This window comes from Cryptomeria japonica, chromosome 10 (assembly GCF_030272615.1).
Source record: "Cryptomeria japonica chromosome 10, Sugi_1.0, whole genome shotgun sequence".
Classification (NCBI taxonomy): Eukaryota; Viridiplantae; Streptophyta; class Pinopsida; order Cupressales; family Cupressaceae; genus Cryptomeria; species Cryptomeria japonica.
The window spans coordinates 696963567-696972146 of NC_081414.1; positions in this window are offsets into that span (position 1 = coordinate 696963567).

Below are 8580 nucleotides of genomic sequence, written 5' to 3' on the forward strand. Positions count from 1 at the left end.
CATTGCTCTCACTATGCTCAAGGTGTCATGAAAAACACAATGACATGTAGGCAACATCACCAATACACCAAGCATGATGGATTAAAGCAAAAGGGTTCACTAGTTGTGTAATGGGATCACCATGATGAGCACATGAGTAGATGTAGATTCCTCCATGTTGATAATCAAACACCAACCTAAACCTCATTCTCTTGCAATTACATAGAGTAGGATGAGAGTGATACCTACCCCATATTCATTACATCATGTTACCAAACAACATCCAAATAGAAGGGAAAACCTACACAATAGGTGGATCAACTAGGAGGTATAGGGCCTCAACCAATTAGCATGATAACCAATCATTTTCATGTAAAGGCACACTTCCCAATACAAAAAAGGGACAATTCATCATGTATGTCTCTACAAGGTGCTACGATAGTAAGTGTTATCACATGGATATGCACCCTTGCCAAATGCTTCACTTAGCTATTCAACAAAACATGGGATGATCTCTCTGAGTTTGAGCTCTAATAGATAATCTAAATCAACCTCTAGTTATAGAGTTGGTTCTTTGTTTGAGGACCTCACCTATTCTCCTACCTTCACTAAGAAAAGGGAGAGAAGAGAATTAAAATAAAATGAAAATCTAATGGGTGATGCACTAAACACTTATGACATGTAACATTTCTTGACATATACAATATGCTCGAAGAGCAAACTATCTCTCAACTTCTATATATTTGTGCATGAATATTTCATAGTAAAGTTGAAGCTTATTAATATTTTAGAAGGAGAATCATATATTCTTCACAACTAAAAGATTCATAACTTGGTAGGATAAACAGTGACTTGCACACATATGTATTTCCACATGAAGATGGATTGAAAATGAGACATAAAATAAAGGACATATCAAATATCACAATATTACATCTATCATTCTCAAAACTTCATAGAATATGAAAGATCTGAGAAGGCTAAAAAGATTTTTTATTGACCAAAAGATACTTTTAATAGCTGCATACGAGTTCATTTCACATATACTTTTGACTTACAATGTTGTTCCTCCTAAAAAGAGTTCATAAAAATATGTTTAATACACAACCCAAAAAACAAGAAGTCCATTCTCATTAAAGAGCCTAGACATCTTATTCCTCTCTTCCACACTGGAGAGAAAGTAGGGCCAACTTAAAAACTATTAATTTAGTTTCACTTGCATAGCTTGACTAATTATTCTCCACCTAGGCACATAAAGATTCATCTCCTAATTAATTCCACAAGAAACTAAAAAATTCCAACTATTGTTCTAGTTGGTATTGATTATTTAATAAAATATACCTTATCCATTCAATTACTTCTTTATTGGCTTTAAGTTGCTACTCACATACAAATGGGCCATTTATTGAATTGCTTTGAAGTGGAAGAGTCTCTCTATGGTGTAAGATATGGCTCTTTATTTTTGATGGATTTCATAGACATATTTATATTATCCTTTAATCATGTTTTCCTCAAATTCATTTCCGCCACCTCAAATTTAGTAGTTCTATCTAAAAGGAAAAAATATTTTCCCTTGATCACTTCCTATTATGGAAAAAGTTTGTCCTCTCCACTGTCCTTTCTCATTATATACCATCACTGTGAATAGATTCTACTAAAAACCCTTCACTAGAAATACTCATTGCATCATCGACATGATTAGTAGATGTTCTACTTGTCTAAGTTCTCGACAAGTCTCTTGAGTAGCCTGCCACATCACCATGGAATATGAAAACTTCAGGGAGTCCAATATTCAGCTCAAAATCATATTTTTGAAGAATTTATTTGTCACATCCTCTTCAAAGTCAACATTCCATGAAGACTCGATGGATGCTCCGACTCTATACATTTCACACCACACTATCCTTTGACAATTGCCTTTTGCATTGTGAATGCTATCCACTTTCCTTATATGCACCCTTTTAGCCACAAAGTCCATTCTCTCTCTATGAATGTCACAAGGTTGTAGTATATGTTGTCAACATCACATTGTATGCTCCATTTCCATATCTAAATTGTATCTTCAGAAGCCCTCAAAAGTGCAATGCAATTAATGGATTCAACAGAGGATTTTTTCATCATAATTCTGGATCCTCAACATCAAGACTAGAATACAGTCCTCAAGATTGTAATTCTTTAGAAGTAGAAATATTAGCATCAACTCTAGCTTCCTGTCCTAAAACCTTGAATATTAAACTCTTATTTTTTAGAATCATCTCTTGTGAAGCTAAGTTCATGAGCCAAATTAGCTCTTTCCTTGAAACTTTTCTAAAACGTCCACCTTAAACTTTGCAATGACAAGTTGAGCCATTAATATTTTGGCATTTTTTCATCATCCTGCTAAGAATAACATTCAACTATGATAAAAGAGCACATGATATTACAATTGTTGTTATATTATTTATTATACATGCAAGATATACTCGAGATACTACTATGATCTCATTAGAATTTTCACACTCAATACTCTCAATGAAGTATATCACCACCTTCAGAAAGGGAAAATCAACCCTATTCTCTTCTTGCTAGTAGGATCTTCACATTGATTTCATACTTATTTTCCTCCTCCCATACATGGCCATTGGATTCAAAACAACTATTTGGGTCCCAATCTATAAGAGTGTGCTCCCTTGCATTGGCTTAGTTCCCAAAATGAGCACCACAATACTCAACTTTGAGAATGATTAAATATTAATGATCTATTTCATCCATTAGATTGATAGGTTTGGTATAGGGCATATCTAAAACAATAATTTTGATACAATCAAAGAACTACAAGCTCAAAAATTAATATTTTCACCACTATTTATGACAACAAAATTACATTGAACAAAGACTAGCAAGGATTTTAAGGTTTGTGCAACATGTTGAAAAACTTGATTTCCCCTAAGCCTCGTGTTCACCTACCTATTACGAGTAGCCAATAGACATTGGGATCTTCATACCTTCATCTTGCCCCTAATGTGTAGTAATTGTTTGAAGTGAATTAATTTTTAGTAGGTAACCTTAAATTTGGAATTTATATGGGAAATTTTGTGAAGGACAAGAAGAGACAAATGAGAAGAATGTTCTTACAATAGTTGTTGGCATTTGGCATTATAACAGACAAGGAGAGATTGTTGGCATTTCAATAAGGATATTGAGAAGGTTGTTGATGATTACGGATAAAACTGATTAAGGATGCTTACTGTCTTAATATTATTATTTTGTCATTGATGTCAAGAAATTTATTTTCTAATTTAGTATGATGTTGCCATATCTTGAGAAGTATGATTTGATGAATATAAAGATGTCGGTAAAAGACACAAAAAGAATATGATGGATAAGGGGTGAAATAAGTTATTCAATGGGCAACTATTACCGAGTTAGACAATGATGAGATCATAATGATTATCCTACATATGTTATTGATTGAAAGGTTAATACTATACTATGTTACCGAGCAAAGAACCTAGTCGGTAAACCCTAAGGTTATCACTATCTGTTAATGAAGGCAGAATGTCTACCGAGTGAAGTTTAGTATTTACCGAGTTGCAACCAAGTAATAACAAAATGCATTGAATGAATAAAAGCATTATTTAATGAAGAAAGCTGATGAGCTGGTTATGATTAAATGATTGGTATGCCGTGAATGAAGTTTGTTAAAGAATCTATGGCAAAGGATAATCGACAGGAAGATCTACAGCTCAGATTGAACCGCAATACCCTAGCGCAAGTTCCAAGAAATATATGCAAGTTTCAAGGCGGGGTAAAAAGTTTTCAGATCTAAGGATACATTAAACCTGGTCAAAGTTTGAAGATCTGATGGCTATGATTGATCATGGGAAATGTGATCAAGGAGATTAAGCGGTTGGCAAATTGTTTATAAATAGGAAACTATTGATAAACAATGGATGTGGGCAAGTGTATGCACAGGGATGCTACATAGTGATTACCGAGCATAGAAGCTTGAAGATCTGTTTTGAATAATAGAGTATAGAGCCCAGTAGATGGACAAGATTAGTTCTATGTCTATATTGTATTGAGAAAACAAGAATCTACTTTAGCATTTTAGATGTGAAGTTGCAGATAGATTTTTATTACTGTTATTTTGTGAAGTGACAAAAAATCTCTTAACCGAGTGGACTTAACAGTCTTATTTGTAAAACCCTCTAGCAAGGTGACATTTTGATTGAGTGTTTGGAATCCTTTAACAAGGTCACTTCTAACAAGGTGAAGATCCTAACAGATCTGAGGGAAATCCCTTAACCGGGTCACATCTAGCAACATGTTTGTAATCTTTAACAGGATTTGCTTTTAACCGAGCATACTCTAGAAGAGTATATTTCTTAGTGGGTCTGAAATCCCATAGTGGTTTTTCCCTATTTGGGTTTCCACATTAAATCTGGTGTTATGAGTGTTATGATGTTTATATGCTTTTGAGTTTGCATGTTTAGTAGTTTTGGTTATATTACTGAAGTATATGTTACCGAGGTTGAATCTGTTGTTTTTATGGAAGATTAAGTTTGTATGATGTTTGGGCAAAGAAGATGAAGATCATTATGGTTTCAAATGATTAATGGGAGTTTATGGTCAATGGGTTTATAGATATTACTGACTCAGCCTAGTTTGTAGCCCTTACAAACAATCGGAAGACCTAGTTGAAGGAGAGGAGGAAAGTTGTTAAGGCATTAAGTTTGGTCGAAACAACCTTGACAAAGGCCATTTTTCCCAAAATAGCAGTAGTTAATTATGCAAAGGAAGCTTGGGAAATCCTCCAAATCAATTATAAGGGGACTAATAAAGTTATATTGGTGAAGCTCAAGGTGCTTCAAACTAATGTTGTGATTCCAAATGAAGGATAGTGAGTCCATCTTAGATTTTCACACAAGTCTCTGCTTTGATAAACCAATTGAGGATAAATGATGAAACCATGGAAGAGAAGAGGATTATGGAGACAATTCTTAGAAGTTTGTCCTCAAAGTTTGATGCAATAGTGATTGGCATTAAAGAGGCAAAAGACCTCTCAATATTGCTTCAAACCCATGAGTAGTGACTCGGTGGGTCCAGTGGTGGCTCGACAGCTCCATCAGCGGACACCACAGCTCACCACTCTGCCACCTACACATCCGCCATTCCACATGGCTCATTTTTCCACCTGCACTGATGCCACATGGCCCTCAGTAATTTGTCCACATGGCCGACTCTAATTTACCCACGCGGCCTACTCAATACTACAGACAGTACAACGTGACACAATTACAATCTCTAACTGAGCCCAACCGTATTGCCACGCGATTGACTCATTAGCATATTAACAACTGCACATCATTGCCATGACGTATTTTCGTACTACCACATGCCTGCCATGTCATCCATTGTATGACACGTGTTAGATTCCTATTTGACTACGTCATCATTCGTATCGCACAGACATGCCGCACAACAGGGAGGTGAAGTTCTTGTGATGATTATATGACCATCAAATTTAATACCATGAAGTGATGACATCACCACTACATCACCACCTTTTTGAAGATTTTAGACGCCTCACCATTTGAGTTTTTGAATTTACAGTCCAACTTTGAATTTGCAGCCCATTTTTTCAAAACTGTAACTGTCCAATCCTTGATTTTGCAACTTCAAAGGCTTCATTCAGGCTCATAAGACCTCTTTTCAGGTGCATTTTTTTGAAAGTGCATTTTGCCTATTTTCACATGGTGCTATCAAATTTTCACCATTTCGAGTAGAAATTGTACTTTTAGTATTTGGTCATTTTTGGCTTATTTGGTACTTGTAATTTGCTTGGATCTCAGTCTAGATCACTTGCAGTATTTGTTTGAGTCTCTTATTGCCTATTTGAGGCAGTTGTAAGGGTAAGTGCACAAAGATGGGGGACTAAAAAGGGATCTTAAGATGCCAATTTTTTTTTGAAATCAACAAAGTTTGAACTTCGACGAGAAATTGAAGATAGGTACACTCAAAATTTGAAGATGCAACAAGAACAAAAGTTGAAGTGCTTTGAATCTATTTTCTAAACTACTAATTTGTTTTGAAAATGGTGGAGATTAAGGGTTTCAAAAAGGGGCACCACATTTATTGGTCTTGTTTTTTCAGAAAAAAAACATAACATAACATGAAATGTGGTGCCCCTAAAACATCAACTTTTTAAAAAAAATTTGCAAATCGCTCTAGTGAGAAAGTAGCTAACACATTGAGGTTTATGTTGGATTTTTCTACAAAATTTTTTATGAATATTTGAATTTTTATGAATTTCCTAAGCAAATAGATCCCAAAAAACGAAAATTTGAGCTTGCTCCCCCCAAAAATTTGTGAAAATTAATAAAAAATTAGATTTATTGTGTAGAATGAAGTTTAGTTTCTAAAGAAAAATATGTGATTAGTTATGTCTTTGAATACTAGTACATGAAGATCTAAAATGACTTGAATTCTTTGAGGGATGGAGTGTGCAAGGGTTGCAGGAGTTGAGCTAGGGCATCCTTGCCCTAGCTCGTGAGTGGATTGTGTTGGTGTGTGCGAGGGGGAGGGCAGTGTTTATTTTTGCAAGGAGGGGTGGTATTATTTGTAGGTGTGATTGGTGTAGGAGGCGAATCGAGGGTGGGGTGTTTGCAGTGGAGTGTGGTTCGAGCTTGTTTTTGCAGGTAGATTTGTGTGGTTTCTGCAGGGTGAGGTGGGCTTGGGCCCGTGCTCTTATTTTGGAGGAGCTTGAGAGGAGTGTGTGACAGGTGTAATTAGGGAGTGGAGTGGAGTCTCCCATATCCATTTGAGGGGTGGGTTTTTCTATTGTGTGTGATGTCTAGTTCTCAAGAAGAGCCCTTGGGGGCATCTATCAGCTTGGATTTTCAAGCGGATTTGGGATTGAAATCCCTGAATCAAGTTATTAATACCTTTGATAATAACCTATTTGATTCGAATTCAGGGCTTGCTAGCACTGCTATGTCCAATGGATCCCAAATTTTGAAGTTTAACAATTGTCTTGAGAGATGCAAAGAGAGGCTGAAACTGGTAATTCCGCTTGAGATGATTGCTGAGGATGTTGAATATTTTTCAAAGCATTCTCTCTACTAAATTTTTTTGGGGATGAGGGTTTCTTTATAGTTTTTAGAGAATTGGGTTCAGAGGACTTGGGTGCCAGAGGGGGAAATGGATGTTATGTTGTTAGCAAACAATTACTTCATGGTCACCTTTAATTGCATGGATGATCACAATCGAGTCTTTGAGGGAGGCCCTTATTTTAATAACCAAGTGGGATTGTTCATCAAACCTTGGCATGCAGGATTTAACCCTTCAGAGGAGCTCCCAAATTGGGTCCTAGAGTGGGTTCAATTACCTTGTTTTCCAGTGGAATGTTGTCGAGAGGATGTGTTGCGAATGCTAGCTTCATTGTTGGGGAAGCCTGTTGGATCTTCAACACAAACCTTGGGGAGAAAGGTAATGACTTTTTCTCCCATTTGTGTTGAAATTGATCTTAGTAAGCCTTTTCCAGATGCTATAGATATGTGTGCAGGCTCTTACTCTTGGGTCCAACCGTTTGATTATGAGACTTTACCTTTCCAGTGCCGTCTATGTTATGAGTATGGTCATTTGCAATGCAAGTGCCCTAGGTCTAAATTGGCTGAGCATCAACCTTGACAACCGTCTCATAACCTTGATGGGGATGATAAAGGAAAAGCTTCCATGTCTGGTGTGGCTATGGGTGCTGATGATTTTGTCTCAGTTAAGACAAAGAATAGGAATCAAGGTCAAAAGAGGTCTTTGCAGGAGAGTCAGGAGGAGGATACCTTTAATGAATTTGAGGCCTTGGATGATCTTAGCCAGCAGGAGGTGAATCTGGGGATGATTCCTTTGGATCATAGTGTAGCAAGGTTGGTGCCTGATAATGTGAACTTGGATACTACCCAAGGTTTGCAGGAGGTTGGAAGTCAATAGATGGAGATGGATCAATAGGCAGTGGCTTAGAAGGGACCCATCTCTAGTTCTAAAGTGAAGATGGCTGGTGGGGATGTTTCTCCTGCAACACAAAAATTGGACTCTACTGGGGTTAAAAGTAATAAAATCTCTTTACATCTGGGTCTTCTTCAGAAAGACATTAAAAAAGGTGCATCGGAGAAGATTTCAAAGGTTGGCAGAAAGGACTTGGATAAGATCAAATTGATGGAGGAGAATTTGGTCGAGTCAGGGTCAGTAAAAAATTTGGATTCTCACTTTTCTAATCCCCCGAAATGATTGTGTTATCATGGAATGTGAGGGGCTTGAACAGTGGCCCTAGACAAAAAGCTGTTCGGAAATTGATAAGGAGTCATTCTCCTAATGTCCTTTTCTTGTAGGAAACTAAATTATCTATGGAAAGTATGTTGGGTCTGGTGCCAAAGCTATGGGGGAGAGGCGAATGTCAGTGTATTGAGGCATTTGGCTCCTCTGGAGGCATGGCTTGTCTTTGGAACCCCTTGAGCATTCATCCTATATGGTGGGTTTCTTCCAGATCATCTTTATCTGAGATTGCCTCTAGTATTGAGACTGGGAATATATCTTGCTTAGTAACATTTATACCCCCACTGATCT